Source organism: Talpa occidentalis, unplaced genomic scaffold (genome assembly GCF_014898055.3).
Source record: "Talpa occidentalis isolate TD23 unplaced genomic scaffold, MPIMG_talOcc4v2.1 talOcc4.11, whole genome shotgun sequence".
Classification (NCBI taxonomy): Eukaryota; Metazoa; Chordata; class Mammalia; order Eulipotyphla; family Talpidae; genus Talpa; species Talpa occidentalis.
This window is the reverse complement of record NW_023601104.1, coordinates 83,054,106-83,070,399: the sequence shown is the minus strand read 5'-3', so window position 1 is coordinate 83,070,399 and position 16,294 is coordinate 83,054,106. Positions and strand designations below refer to the sequence as shown.

Sequence of the window (16,294 nt, the reverse complement as noted above, 5' to 3'; positions counted from 1 at the left end):
ACACCAGGGTTTCTAAAATTATATTCAATATACCCAAAGATTGACTTAGACCTGCTGAACTGTATTGTCTGAAAATGGGCAAAGGAATATACATTTTTCCCCAGATGATTGTAATATATAGTAAATATCTAAACCCATGAGTTCATGATGTTAATGTTGCATTTACAAAAGGAGAGATTTTATTCTCTTTCAAGAATGTACCTATAATTTATGGTCTCCATTTAAAGTAGGAAAGTTTAAGAGGCAATGTGGTTTAATGAAAAAAGTCTGAGCTTTGGAACTAGATTTCACTTTGAATTTCGGGTGTCATCCTTTTTGATTATGATCCTCCTTGGTTCTGTCCACTCACACTTCAGATTGATCACCTTCCTTTCCAGCAGTATGTTTTCTTATCCATAATATGGGGCAATATCACCTTTTTCATAGACTAAATAAAAATGTGAAATAAGATCTTTATATAACAAATATTAGTGCCTAGAACATGGAAAGTGTACAGTAAATAGTTCCTGTCCAAAACACAGCACAATGTGTATATTCATTAAAAAATTCCCCCACTGACTTAATAGACTTCTATCCAATAATTTTTTTACTTTCCCAGACTTTTACATTTTCTAATTTTCCTTTAGACAGCACAGAGCCGCTGAGATTGTTTCAGACCCACCTTTCTGTCCAGATGTCCTTTCTCTCTGCATTTTTACGTCTACAACTTTTGGATGCAGCCACTGTCGCCTGGTGATTTTTGTTCAGCGTTTTTGATTAAGAGGTTGTGGCATGTTAATCTCTGTCACGCATTTCTCTGTGGACTTTTCCAGCCTGCCGTTCTTTCATCTGGACCTCCTTTAGCCTTCAAAGCCTCTATTCCAGACCAGATTTGAGGTAGGTTTAAAGTCTGGAATAAATCACATTGGGAGGGCCCTTCCAAAAGGAGAAAAAGAAAGATGATAAGAAATAAAGGGAAGGGGTCCTTGAGCATGAGAAGCATGATGACGTCATTACTCCTGGTGTCCAGCTTCTGTGCTCTTTAAAATTTGTGAGATGTTTAGTATGTCTTTACTATTGTGCTATCTGAGATTCAGAATGTATAATTGTCATGATTTTAATAAATGACCAATTAAGATTGTAGACTTTCTAATGGCATCTCTAAAAATCTGTCAGTTACTTTCATATTTTTGCTCCCAAAATCTTTAAGCAAATCTTAAATTATCACCACAAAAACAACCTGATATACACATTTATAGTTGGCATCAGATGAGCTTATTTTTATAAAGAATAACTGAGCTATATTAGTATTAGGGAAAAAATTCAACCACATTGCAGTAATATATCCAGAAAAATAAACAAAACATCTGGTCAACCAGCTGTATTTTGATATACATAAACCATGAAATTGAATTGACAAATTTTCTGAATCATTTTTCTTCCTCTGCTTAAAAAACATTGATCATAACCCCATTTCCTTTGGAAAATAAATTTTCTCTTCTCTTTGGAATATATATGTATTTAGAACACAGTGTCTATATCTAAATTATGACACGGATTTAAGTGTACCCTCAAAGGTAGGTCTCTATAATAGGTCTGTTGAGTGCTCAGGTTAGATTTTGATAACAGAATACCAGGTAGACACACACAAAAACAATAGCCCATACTTTTTTAGGATGCTTAATGATTCAGTTGAACAACATATAACAAAAGTCACTCTTTCTCTGAAAACAAGTAATCCACACTTCTAGGAAATCAAACTACCCTCATTCCTTTATGTCTTGCCCAGTTGGAATTAATAGATGCTCTTTCTGCTCATCATGCATATAACTGTCTTACATTCCTTAATTAATAGACTCCATTTCCATTATTTTTACATGTTAGCTGCAATATCCACAAAATTGTACTTGTGATTTTAAACCTGACCCTCGGTGTCTTGATTTCAGAGAAATGACACAAATTATTGTTCACATCTTAAAATGAAAAACCTCACCTCTTTTAACTTTTCTTCCTAAAACATTTTCAAAAATGGAAATAGAACTATTAAATAAATATAAGCATATATATATCAGTTTATTATAAGCTTGACAGAATCATGCTTTGAAATGTTCACTCTCCTTTACATGCTTCTGTCCCCTGCCAGCTTATTTTTTCTGAAATATAAGAGATTTGAGACACTATTTAAAAAACCAATAAATTCTTTCCTTAACTTGACGTTTTATTTCCTTTGAAATTATTAAATATTAAGTATTAATTTAGGCCCAACCTAGCGTGGGAGGTAAAGAAAGTTACAAACAAGTTTCTTGTTTTTGAAGAAAGTCATAAATTACCTTCCTTTTCTTCACAACTGACTTTTTCAGAAGTTACTTGGTAATGATTTTGTGATAAGGAAGTAAGGAGTTTGTTCCAGAAGGATAGAGAGGCGTCACCATTCTTTCTTATTTAGTGTGTCACTCCCAAAGTCTTTAACATTCTGCAATTTGTAGTTTTCCTGAGATTGGGATTTTTTTTAAAGATTTATTTATGTATACAAGAGCTGGGGTACAGGTCAGAGATATAGGGGGGTGAGAGGATGCACCAGAGACATAGTGGGGAACAGAACAGGCAGACTGACTGAAATACACTGCTGAGGGGAGCAGTGGGCAAGACAGGAGAGGTCTGCTGTGCCATGTGGGTGTCTCCCTGGCCGGCTGGGGATCAAACTCAAATTTGTGCTACAGAGGCTGTGGATTGCTTCGTAATGCAGTGCTTAACCCCTTGCACCACCAGGGAGGCCCTGAGGTTGGGATTTTAATTGTGAGCAAGGGTTGGAAGGATTGATTTTCCAGTGACTATGAGTGCCAGATACGGTATGGTGGTGTCTGTGAGCAACAAGGAAACTGAGAGAAGAGGAAGGGTCCTGAAGGGTAAGAACATCTTTATATTTCACTTTACTGAATATATTGCAACCTTCCCAGGCCAGGTAGTTTCATGGTCAATTCAAGCAGCTTAAAAGAGCATCTTGGAGCCCTTGACATCATCCCCACAGGATTTTTACTAGTATGCAGTGGAAACAAGGCAGCAGGGAGACAGCATCTTGGGCCCCCTGAGAATCTCCATATGCTCTTTCCTCAGGGCTTTCCCTCACAGCTGTCTCTCATCCTCTCATAACTGTTCTCCACTGCCCGGGCTCTGAGTCACGGCGTCCAGAGCTTCAGCCTCCAGGCTCAGGTGTGCACACTCACATATGCCCACACCATACTCCCACCATCAGGCATGCATGCCCTGTGCCCATGATCCCAAAAGCTTCCTGCAGTTAAGGCTGCAGGTGATAGCCACAGAGGCCAACAGTGTAAAAACCTGATCATCACATTTGCCCTACCCTGCAACAGAGTTGAAGTGGGCTGGACCAGTATTTGGTGTGTTCTTTCCCACCGAAATGCGAGGAAGGCATTCTGTTCAGCCCCACCCTCATGTTGGTGTGGAAACAAACAAGAAGAGGGAATTAGACCGTTGACCAAGAAGCAGCTGAGTTGGGTGAATTGTAGCAGATGCTGGCAGGCGTATTGGATCAGTGAAGGAAGGAGGTCTGGAGGTCTGGGGTGACCTCCAGAGCACCAGTTTTGGGGGAAGGCCTCTGTAGGGTAAATGAAGTTTGTTCAGGCTCTTCTGCCTTTGGCCTCTGTGGCTATCATCTGTGGCTATGAATGCAGAAGGTGCTCGGGAGCGTGGACTCGGGGTGTGCGTGCCTGATAGTGGACGCCTAAATGTGGTGTAGGCATGCGTAAGTGGGCACACCTGAGCCTGGAGGCTGAGCAGATAATGGCGGTGTCAGAGAGGATGAAGTATGGCAGAGGTGGTGGAAAGACACCGGAGCCCAGCTATGAGAGGAAGAGACCACGGGAGAACACCAGAAAGAGAAAGAGTCACAGGTTCGCCGGGGGCTGGGAGGCGTGCCAGTGTCTTTTTTCAGTGCTGCTGTCTTTGAGGTGAATGTGTGCATTTGAAGTTATATCTTAGCATATAATTTCATCTCAAGAGTCAGTAGAGTTGGTGCCCATGGATTTAAGAGTTAACATAGATGGCAAAGATATATTCTAGTAGATTCTATGCCTGTGTTTCATACAGACTTGACACAGGTCAGTGGTACATGCACGCATGATTGGATTTCTCAGTTTTACTAAAATGTAGCCAGTCATTCCTATGATTTTGTAAAACTCACTCAGACACATGCACTTACACTTATTTCTTCTGCCCCAAGCTCAATGGCAAGAGACAAACATAATCATAACACTTTTTGAATGAAAGAATACAAAATACCTCATTCTTAGCTATGATGAAAAGGAAATGTGACGAAAAGGTGAAATATGAAAATACATTGTAACCAAAGTTGGCGAAGAAAAAGATTAAAATGTTGAAAAAATAATAGTGCACTCAAAACTTGAGATCTAAAAGTGATGAATCCTGTGTTTCTGAGTGGTCCTGGTGCTAGCAGCAAAGAACTGGGCTTCCTGTTATTTGCTGAGCAAATTACTGGGAGCTGAAAAATAGGAGGCATGCAAAATCATCTTCCAGCTGACTTGTTCTGCAAAGTTCAGTGGATATAAAGGGTGAAAGCTGCATCTGGCAAGAAATAAGAGAAATTCAGCAGGTTAAAAAAAAAAAAGACTGCCACCCACTGCTGCCTATTAAATAAGTATTACAATATTGTCAGTGGCACCTGGGTTTTACTCAAAGTGGAGGAGAGAATACTGAAGGTTGGCAGATGAAAGCCAACAGCTATGCTGAAAATGTAAACACACATACACACAGAGTGTGTAATTTTTTTCATTTGTTTCTCTTCAGGCAAATTAGAGTGTGGACTTCCAAGCTAATTACCCTTATCCTGACTCCCAGAGAGCCAACCGCCTTCTCAATAACTTACAGGTGACTTCCCCACCCCCCTTGCCAGCTCTGCTCTTTGTTTAAACCTTAAAGGCAGATAACCCATTTGTATGAAATTATGCATGACAGTTTGGGGAGTGGGTTATATACTTCTCTGCAAGGCACAGAAAACTAAGCTATTGAATTTCATTTCCAACACCACTTCAGTTCTGGAGGCCAGGGCTTTTTGTAGTTGTGAAAGATAATTTTTCTCAACTTTATTTGCCTTGTGAAGAATTCTGACATTTACCTCAGAGAGTTTTAAAGCGTATGAGAGAAGTATCCATCCCAAATATACTGTTCCTTAAAGTGAGAGGAACAGAGGGAAGCTAAAGACAAAGCAATAAACAACAAAAAGATAAAAACTAAAGGAAAGTCATAGTGTGGATCATTGCTATTTTAAAATATTTGTATAGGATGTAATTTCCTTTTTAATTTTTGTGCAGGCCAGAAATAAATATTTAAATTACTTTTTAATTAATTTGAGTGCTAGTAATGGGTTTCTTCTAAATATAACCCAAGTAGAGAAAGGCTAGCCAAAGGTCCATGTAGCTTCATTTGAGTTACAATAATAACATTTTAAAGCTATTTGAGTCCATCAAATTTTTAACCATTCAGATTTTTTCCTTTTGCACACCAAAGAATAAATATAACAGAACTTAGTCTAGTATCCTGTATGTGAAAAAAAAAAGAAAAGAAAGAAAGTCATAGTATGGGAAACCAAAAGCTTTCTGCAAAACACCTTCCAGGAAAGATGGAATTGTTTATTCAATTAAGATTTTGTTTTTGAATGCACATGAGGTCATAGGTGTATGAAGTTGACTAGAGCTCTGATCTCCTTTTGGGGTTGTGTGTATCACTTCCTTTGCTCCTGGGCACAGGGACTTCAATGAGCTTAGTGGGTGAGCACCCACTTCTGGCAGACAGTTAAACCTGAGTGGTGATATATTCAGCCTCTACCAGAAACAGAATTTTGTCTCAAAAGGAAAACTGTGTGTGTCCAGGACAGCAGAGCTTTCTCCATCTTCTTAAAAGCTTTATCCAGTCTTGATTTTGATTCATTTCAGAATTGGTTGGTTCATAGGACCAAGGAGAAGGTGATACAGCTTGTACTTTGGAAAATCCAACTGTAGATACTTTTCTGACCTTGGGACACATTCAAAGTTGAAAATCTTTGGTCACATGGTAAATGTAACAGATGGCAGATGGCACATGGGTGTGGGGTATGCATGCCTGATTGTGTACACTTGGATTATGAGTGTGTGAGCCTGTGCAAGTGTGCATACCTGAGCCTAGTAGTAAGGCTAAAGGCAGCAATAGTGGTGGCAGGGGTGGGAGGACAAGCAGGCTTAACTACAGAAGAGGGGAGATCCAGATACCACTCTCAAGATAGAATGCCAGGGAGAGCCCAGAGAAAGCATAAAGATTTGGTTGGGAGGGTGGGAGATTTGGTTGCCTGCCTGCCTCCCCATTCCTCCTGCCTGTCCTGTGCCTGCCTCCTTGCATGCCAGCCTTTGTTGGGTGTGCCTGTGTACCTAATTCTTTCCCTGAGGGAAAAATTCACTGAGGGCTTTGGATGCTCTTTATCCATCTGCCCTAATCCACAGTGAACTTATCCTGTGCTTGCTGGCACTAGACCCCTCTATCCAGCAGTAGAATGTTCTAAATTGGTATGAGTTTGTAGGTTATTTTTGATGTTTGGGAATACTATTACCATTAGATTTTTTGGATTTTTTTGAACATTCCTAGATCCTCAGACTAACCTACCAAATCATACTACACAGTAATGTTGTCCTTTCAGATGCAGGGAACATCTATACCAGGTCACTTGTTGCCCAGAAACGAGCCGTAGTAAGCTCTTCTCTGTTCAGATTTTATTTCCCAATTTTTTGAATGTGTCAAAGACTTTTTCTTGCTCTTCAAATCCAATTAACATGGTTTTGTCAATGCTCTGGACCTGTAGGTAGTTCTGTGTGTTGTGAAATGATCAGGTTCCCTTCCAATTAATTTGTGTCTCAAAGCAAGAGAGCTGGGAAAATCCCAGTGCAAAACAGTTGAAAGCCTCTGTTCCTTCAAAACAAGAGCAATGTAGAGAAAAGAGCACACTTCAGATCAATCAGTGCTTGCCAGGTGTCCACGTTTCACTCATTTGCAACACCAGTTGTAATTGAAGTCTTTATCTGATTATTGTCATTGATAATTCTCTCCTACCTTCCAAAATCTACTGACTTCACCAGCTGAGTTGGATACCTTCAGGGGATGTGACCAGAATCACTGCCTTTGCAAATTTCAAATCTCTGACAGTGGTAGTAATATTTGTGGAATGCAATGATTCTTATGTATGTTGACATGAAAAGGAAGCATGGAGACTTCTGTATGATAGTCTGTTCAGGAAGCTAATGTAGGAGTCTATGAGTTGTTGAAGATTATTTCAGATATGCACTCAAGAACTGGAAGAGGGCCTCCCCGGTGGCGCAGCGGTTGAGCGCTGGGTTGCGAAGCTGCCCGCGGCCTCTGCGGCGCCGGTTCGATCCCCGGCTGCTCCCCTGCCACCGGAGGAGGGTCCCACATGGCGTGCAGACTTCTCCTGCCGCCCGCTGCTCCCCTCAGCAGTGTACTTCGGTCCTTCTGCCTGCTCTGCTCCCCGCTCTGGCTCTGGTGAATTCTCTCACCCTCCCGCGCTTCTGACTGTACCCAGTGCATGTATAAACAAAACAAACAAACCAGCAAACAAATAAAAATAAAGCATGCCTCTATAAAAAAAAAAAAAAAAAAAAGAACTGGAAGAGCAAGCATGTGAGGTTTTTGGAGTCCAACCAGACTTATTAATATACAGACACACATTACACTGTAGTTATTAATAGTCCTTGTAAGCTGCATCTCTGAATCTAGTGACTTTCCACACACCCAGGTGTTAATAGAAGCTAAACAGCCATAGGCTGTTATTGTTTGTTATATAAATTTCTGTTTCCAGGATAAAGTGGGAGCTGATGTTAGTTATAGAAATGGAAGCAAAAGTAGTTAAATTGGGAGGAATCTCATGAAGAGTCACTTTTTGTTGAAGAGCTCATTCAGTGGAAGAGGTCATTAACAGCTTCAAAGAAGGAAAGAGTTTGGTGGTGATAGCATTGCCACAGCTCTGATCGGCTATGTCATGCCCTGTAGCCCTGTTAGTTTTGCAGTTGATCCCTCTCCTTCCTGAATAATGCCTTGACTTTCACAGAAGACATTAGGAGAGCCTGTGTATTTTACTTACTTCAGAATGCTACAAAACAGAGCCTGGAATTTTGTATTTATCTTTATGACTTTATGCAGCTTCTAAAAATCATCATTTCTATACCATAGCCTTGAACAATCCCCAGGTGTGTGTTACTATTGTCTTGCCAAGTCCTCCGGGAGTGTGACATGTCATTTTCAGGTGTGCAGAAACCTATTCACAGCAGTCACTCCACATTCAATTCTTGATGTTTCATGTTTTCTCTTCTGTAGCAGTGGCCACTCAGATTCCTCCCATCAGTCCTCAGTGGGCACATGATTTCTGACTGTCAAAGTGAGAATTCAATGTTCTGTTCCACTTAATATCCCTTTCCTAAATACTGAGTGAGTTTTCACTTAACCAGATGACCAAGAGCAGGTTATCTGATTTCCCCCAAGATTTCTTGTTGGCAAATCCATGCCCTGTGCCAATTTCTATGCCAGTCAGGGTTCTGTTATACGGAAATCAGAAACAGACCCCCTGCTCCTTTAACAGGAAAGGACTTTTTAGGAAATAACTGTCACAGAATCAGGTCACAGAATCCCATGGAAGTCTGAAGAACCAATATCAGATATTGAAAAACAAATTAGGGGAGCTGGAAGTAGAGTGACCAGCTTATTATGGTTTGTCCTGGCCCCTCTGAGCTTTAGCACTGAAATACCCCAGGAAACCACTTAGTCTGTGGCAAACTGGAACAGGTGGCTACTGCAGCTGGATGTCTCTGTAACAGCTTAGGTCATGCCACAGAATAGCCTGGTGATGTGGCTGCTGTGACCTTCACTGGATCTTGGAAACTCATTGATTCCATTGTGATGGCTCTTACTTAAAATTATCCCACTGCTAATATTCTAAATAGTCTCAATTTTTTTTTTGACCATTGCATGCAGATTAAATATTCATCTATTTTTTAATAAAGATTTATTTATTTTTGCATATAAGAGCTGGGGTGTAGGCCAGAGGTACGGGGAATGAGAAAATTCACCAGAGTGGAGAGCGGAACAGGCAGATCTACTGAAATGCACTACAGAGGGGAGGAGCACATGAGACATGAGAGGTCTGCTGCACCATGTGGAACAGCTCCCTGGTTGGGGATTGAACTCATGCTGCAGTGGCTGCTGATAGCTTCATAGTGCTGAGACTTAACCCCTTGTGCCACAAGGGAGGCCCCGTTCATCAATTTTTGTCTCTTGACTGACCTAGTAACTGCAAGAGTCAGGCTTTGTATGATTTTAAACTTTTCTTATTGGACATTCAGCTCCCATCTCATTGGGACTCTCATTAGGCTAGTGAGACAAAGAAAATAAAGAGGATTCTGTTCTAACTGTAAGTAAACAATAAGATGGGTCAAAGGGAGGTAACAATAAAAAAAATGCAGAGGTTATAAAAAACTCACATAAGAACATGGCATATAAAAAAGCCTCACATCAGTTTGTTAGGCAGCTATCAGAATTGACAATACAATTATACTAATATTGATAAATGAGCATAAGGCTGGACCAATTCAACATTCAACCACACAAAGAAAATTCCCAAAATGAGCAGCGGGTGAGCACAACACAGATCATTGACATCTTGGGTTCACTTATTTTAATAGTATTCAGTAATGCTCTTTTCAATGAATGCTGTTTTAACCTCTAGAGGAAAGTAGAATACAACACTAAAATTAAATGGAAAACAAGATATCTCATGTAATTTTTTCTGAAACATTGAATCTGAATTTCTGATTAGTAGGCATTCAAGGCAATCATACAAAGCTGACAGCTTGGAAACACTCCTTCCTCAGATCCCTGGACCTCTGTCTGTTTCGAGTTGTTTTCAGATGTTTTCTCTTCCTTGACCTTCAGTAGTCACATGGTGCTAGAAAGCTGGGAAGGATAGAAAAGCTGTTGGAAGCCTTTTTTATTCTATTTGAACTTCTAATTACTTTCATGGAGTTCTGAAACTACTGGTCAGGCTGAATGAATTGCAGGTTCTAAGAAATAACCTTCCCTAATGGTTTAGCTTTTTACTTTATAAGCTAAAATATAGTGCTGGCTTTGACAAAGTAACTTCAAAAACTCAGTCAAAACACTTGGGCTCAATCTCCACATACATTTCTAAGATTTTTTTTTTATGCTGCCAACTTTAGGAGAAACAGTATAAACATAACAATAATAATGGTATACATGGCAGCAGTGGAAAAATTTCTCTACCCAGCTATGTGTTTCTATCTAGTTCGACAAATAGTTAATTGATAGGTTTAAGCATTATTATTGTCATTACTAATGTCACTATTACTATTTTGGGAATTCAAAAACTGCTAATTTTTTTTGAATTTAAATCTGTAACTTTTATGTACTATTACTACCTATATTGCTATTATTATCAAAATCCCACTGATTCCTACTAGAAAAATTATATATGTTCACAAAAATTATATTGCAAACCAAATAGATTTTGCTTTCCTATTTTTGTTACTATAAAAGGCACATTATCTTAGTAAGCATTTTAATTTTCTTTCATATCCAAGTTAACCTTTAATGTTTATTCCTTTATTGCCTTAATTAACATTGATATACTATTGTTGACAGGTGTTCTCAAAAGAAAAAAAAATTCCTGAAATATGATATCTGCAATTGATTTAATTATTGGATTCATTAATCTAACACCCAGAATTATGTGGCTGCAAAGCAAATAACTTCCAGCAGAATGAAAAAAAGAATAAATTTGGTTGTTAAAATTTCACTGAGTCATGCACTTAAGATGCTAGAGCTATGTAAACTTTCCAGAAAAAGTATTCTGCACTCCTGAACTAGTTTTCTCATACAACCTAATGGCTTATAATTTGAATTTTAGATAAAAAATAATGCATAGATTAAAAATGAAAGTGTGAGTTCACTATTTTGTATAGTTCAGTCCTAAAATCCACTCTCTAGACAACTAAGGAGTATGTAGTATAATGACTACAATGTGAAAATAAGAGAAAAACTATTTTCAAAAGATGTAAGTACACTACTTTAAAGTATTTAAAAAATGTCTGTTTTTTACTTTCCTATCACCACCCATTATAAAAAAATATTGATAAATAAAAGCTTATGAAAGAACAGCTATAAGTGGGTGGTGATAGGTACAGGTGGTTCCTAGGAAGGAAATTTCTGGTCTGCTCTTTTCAAGGTACACTCGGGTAGATTAGTTAATGCTTTTTCATTTATCATCTCAAGCAGACTCAAACCTCTCTTAAATTTTGATATTCACCAAAACTTCAAAGCATCTTGACATCTCAGTTGTAGATTAGCTTCTAGGGTGTCCAGGTGAATAGTATAAAATAATTCTTGCTTGCTCCATAAACTTATCTGGGGAGATTGTAGCCAAGAATTTTCAAGCTACTGAAAGTACGGAGCTCTTTAAAGTTTTGAGACAGAGCATAATCCAGAAGATTTTGCTAAGAGAACACAGAAGACATGTGTGTCTGTCACTGCTGGTGGACAAACCACCAGAATCATGTAGAGTAGCTGATGTCAATGCAGGATGTTTAAGACTAGACAGGATGAACTCCTCAGTTGAGGCCAGCACAAGTTGCTTGAGTGAAATGAGGTGTAATGCAGTGACTCCAGAAGAACATAAAGTATCATAAACACTGTTACCAGAAAAGAATAGATTTTCTACTTCCTTCTCGCTTCTAAGAATTCCTCCCACCAACTCAGTTAATTTGATCACACTTGGGGGGCATGTAAGGGAAAGGGAAAAATGTGTTAAATTTGATTAGTGTTTTTACAAAAATGACTGCATATTAAACTTGGAATTATTGAGGTCCTTAAAGTGGCTTGCTGATGTGTTTTCTGCCATTAGTAAAATGGAGAGTAATTATAGTCACTTACCAAAAAATTGGGAAAATCATATTTCTGGACATCTGGGTTGTAATTACAAATTTTAAACCTGCCAAACATTTATCCCAGTTGATTATCTGAACAGTAATGACTAGTTTGTCTCTCACAGATGATGCTACATGAATGTTTTAAAAATCTCCTAGTTCATTGCAAATATAATAAAATATATGGAAATGTAATATTGCAAATGTTGCAGAATTTCATGAAATTGATGTTGGAGAACATGTAGGGAATACATAAGTCATTTAAATATGTTTCTGTCATTGTTAAAATCAGCATACTTGAGGCATGTTTGAATCATCACAAAGCTCACCTTGTGTCCAGATCAATATGACTTTATAATGTTCAGGAACCAGCACTAAAATCAAGGTCTAGGGCCTCCCCAGTGATGCAGTGGTTCAGCGCTGGGTTGCGAAGCTGCCTGCAGCCTCTGCAGCACCGGTTGGATCCCTGGTTACTCCCTGGTGACTGGAGGAGAGTCCCACATGGTGCACAGACCTCTCCTGCTGCCCGCTGCTCCCCTCAGCAGTGTGCTTCAGTACTTCTGCCTGCTCTGCTCCCCGCTCAGGCTCTGGTGAATTCTCTCACCCTCCTGCACTTCTGACTGTACCCAGTGCTTTTATAAATAAATAAATCTTAAAAAATAAAATAAAATAAAGGTCCAGAATATATCTACCTCCGAGAAAGCACTCTTGTGCCCTTTTGTAGTGTATGTATAATTTAACTAACAGAAAAGTACTTCTAAGTTAAAAATTGAAGAAACATAGCACTCACTAGAAAACAGAATCAATTCAGCAGTAGTGTATGCCAGGTAGCCATTGATAGTGCAAAACCTTAATAGATATACACAAATGCGACCTTGTGTTTTATCGTGCTTGAAATTTAAACCTATTTTTTAAAGATTTTTTTTGTTTATAGAAGAACTGGGGTACAGGCCAGATGCACGGGAGGCTGAGAGGATTCATCAGAAACAGCGAGGAGCAGAACAGTCAGACTGACTGAAATACACTGCTGAGGGGAGCAGCAGGCAAGACAGAAGAGGTCTGCCGTTCCATGTGGGTATCTCACCTGCTGGCCAGGATCAAACCATGCTGCAGAGGCTGTGGACAGCTTCATAGCGCTGCTCTCAACCACCTGTGCCACCAGGGAGGCCATTAATTTAATTCTTTATACTATAACACTGAAACACAGTTTTCAAGACAACTTCATGATAGTCATTATTATCTTCATAATCACTGCATCTCAGTGCTCTCCTAGCATGGAACAAGGGACCTGTGGGGCAGAGGTTAATTATTTCTTGAGCATCATTTCCTACCTCAGTGTCTGGTCATCATGCCAAGCAGACATGATTGACCTTAAAGATCTGATTCAACTTAGAAGGTGCTTCCTTCACACCTGAAGTACAGAAGGTTCAAGTACTAAGACATTCTGTTGCTTTCAGAGACACAATGAGCAAAATGTATACAGCTGTAGAAAAAGAATGCTTGGCAGTTCTGTATCAACCTGTACATAATCTGCTGGTAAACAATCAGCTTGCCCACTTCCGCCACCTGATTTTAGTAACTCCCATCGGTGTTTTGCTATTTTGACTTTGCACTTTCAGATTTTTCCTCTTAGTACTACTTTATTTTTTCTATATTTATTTATTTACACATACAAGAGCTGGGGTACATGCCAGAGATGTGGGGGTGGTGGTGAGAGGATTCCCTAGAGACAGAGAGGGGATAGAATAGGCAGACTGACTGAAATACACTGCTGAGGGGAGCAGCAGGTGAGACAGGAGAGGTCTGCTGTGCCATGAGGGTAGCTTCCTGGCCAGTTGGGGATCAACTCATGCTGCAGAGGCTGCAGATAGCTTCATAGTGCTGTGCTTAACGTTAACCCTTGTGCCCTTGTGCCACCAGGGAGGCCCTGTTAGTACTACTTGAAGCTTCATCTGAGATAAACTGTAATTAGTTCCGAAGACAAAGTGTAATCTTGACTTTAAGAAAGACTACATTTAAAATTAAGATCAAGATCACCTTAGATATAAGTGTATTCAGTTAGTCAAGAAAGGAACTTCTTTCACCACCCTCCATTTAAAAGAAAACTCCCAATACTTATTTGAGAAATAGAATTTGTTGTCACTTTTTCCTGTTTTTTTCCCCCCCATAATCAATTGATGTCAAATTGAAATATAATGAAACTTGTGCGTTTGGGGAGGGGGAGGGAGATGTAACTACCTGCCTTTAGCAAAAGTGATTTTTTACCTTATAAATCTATTTTCAATGTCAAATAACCTATATAATACTAAAATTTCACATCAAATTAATTATTAATATACACAAACATAAAAGTGTCTCAACATAAGAATCTTACAAGATAAGCAACTTTCAATGCAATGTGTCATAGTTTCATCAATTGGTGACATCAAATTATTCTTTCACTAAAATATTGAAGCGGGGCCTCCCTGGTGGTACAAGGGGTTAAGCACCACACTATGAAGCAATCCACAGCCTCTGCAGCACAAGTTTGATCCCCAACCAGCCAGGGAGCTACCCACATGGCACAGCAGACCTCTCCTGACTCGCCCACTGCTCACCTCAGCAGTGTATTTCAGTGGATCTACCTGTTCTGCTCCCCACTCTGTCTCTGGTGAATCTTCTCACCCCCACACCTCTTGCCTGTATCCCAGTTCTTGTATGCATGAATAAATAAATCTTTAGAAAAACAAAATAAAATATTGAATGTTACTTGGGAAGAGAGAACATATTAAAAAAATATAGCACATCAATTTGTGATTGATATGCCTATAGAAGATTTTGGGAAGCCAAAGGAAGTCCTACCCAGTTAAATAACAATGCATGATATAAATTTAAATTTAATACAAGAATCAGGAGAAGGTCACAATAAATGGTTGAATAAGCATTACACCGTGTTTTAAGAAGCAGGTAGGGAGAAATTTACAGAGCTTGTAATGAGCTGAAAACATGACACATGGAGTAGTAAGGATTTGAACTGTCTTGAAGATTGCATCTCATTGACAAGTATCAGAAATGGTATTTGCAAATAAAATATAGGACTTAACAATAGTTGAACATCAACATGTCTTTTCTAATATATTTACTATACAGGTATATTATGGCAGGCATTGTCCTCACTTTTCCATAGAGGATGTTAAGGTTTATCAAGGTCAATTCTATTGCCCAAGCTCTAATGCAAGTTTGTGCCAGAATCAGTTCTGACATATAAAGAGAAACCCCCTCTTGTAGTTATGGCTGCCCTGGGATCCTGAAATAACCTGGTGAAGACAGAGTAAGGTGTGGATTACAGAGTTGAATGTTATTGACCTAAAGTCTTATACTCTAGGATAAGCAATTTTTTAAGGAAAGGAGTGTCTTTTATAAGACTGTCTCTCGGTAGAGTCCATCTGCAGACCTCTCACATCCCCTGCACCTCCTGTGCTCTCTCTGCCTGTAGCTCTTGTAAGGGTGAAAGACTGAGGAGCCCTTTCAGACTTTCCAATCTGTCTCTAAGGGCAGGAGGGACCTTGGTCAAGGAAGATGGTCCAAAGAATGTGTCTGCCTGTTGCCTGGAGAGTTGGTCCCAGCTTATCAGAAACCTCTCACCCTCTCCCCTTGGAATGTGTTTTCAGAAGCTGCTGCCTAGATGTGGTCTTGAGAAAAAGGATGGTTTTGAGACTATCCATGACTGTACCATGACTGAACACAGTTAAAGCCTCTATGTAAATTTTGGAGATTTGGAGTGAGTGAGTGAGTGTGTGAGTGTGTGTGTTTGTGTTTATGCTCTTGTGGTCAACCAAGACAAAGCCTCATAATTTCCCTTGTTCCCTGAAATTGACACCTACCAATTTGGGGTGTTCTGTGTCCCCTTTGGTCTCTTTGCACTCTGCTCAGGCTTCAGGTTACACTGACCTTGGGAGGCTCCTGAATTTGCAGCTCAATAACCCTAGAAGGCTGAGGCATATATCCCTTGACAGTCCTGTGGACTTGTGACATGTGGCTGCGATGTATTTCCTCAGAGGTATATCTGGCAATATCTAGTGCTGTTACCTATGGTATAAGGAATAGTAGGTTCTGGAAGAGTTGTTTGGGTTTGGATTTCTACTCTTTCCTTGCTTTCTGTGTGACCTTGAGTTAGGTTCTTCAACCTCTTTGTGTCTAAGTTTCTACATCAGTACCTACTTTAAAGGTTGATTATATAGAGTCATTCTACCATAAATGTATGTTGGTTACTACAACTCCTAGTACATACTAAAAGCTCAATAAGTATTAGTCAATTTTGTTTTGGT

At 39.4% G+C, this 16,294-nt stretch overlaps 1 long non-coding RNA gene across 1 annotated transcript in view; it reads left to right on the top strand.

Moving 5' to 3' along the window:
- The first annotated feature begins 631 nt into the window (after nucleotides 1-631).
- The window catches only part of LOC129145216 (uncharacterized), a 75,716-nt gene continuing 60,053 nt past the window's right edge, over nucleotides 632-16,294 (top strand). Inside the window, exons 1-2 of the long non-coding RNA XR_008550440.1 lie at nucleotides 632-876; nucleotides 4,804-4,884. This is a non-coding gene — a long non-coding RNA (uncharacterized LOC129145216). The remainder of the gene's footprint in view (nucleotides 877-4,803; nucleotides 4,885-16,294) is intronic.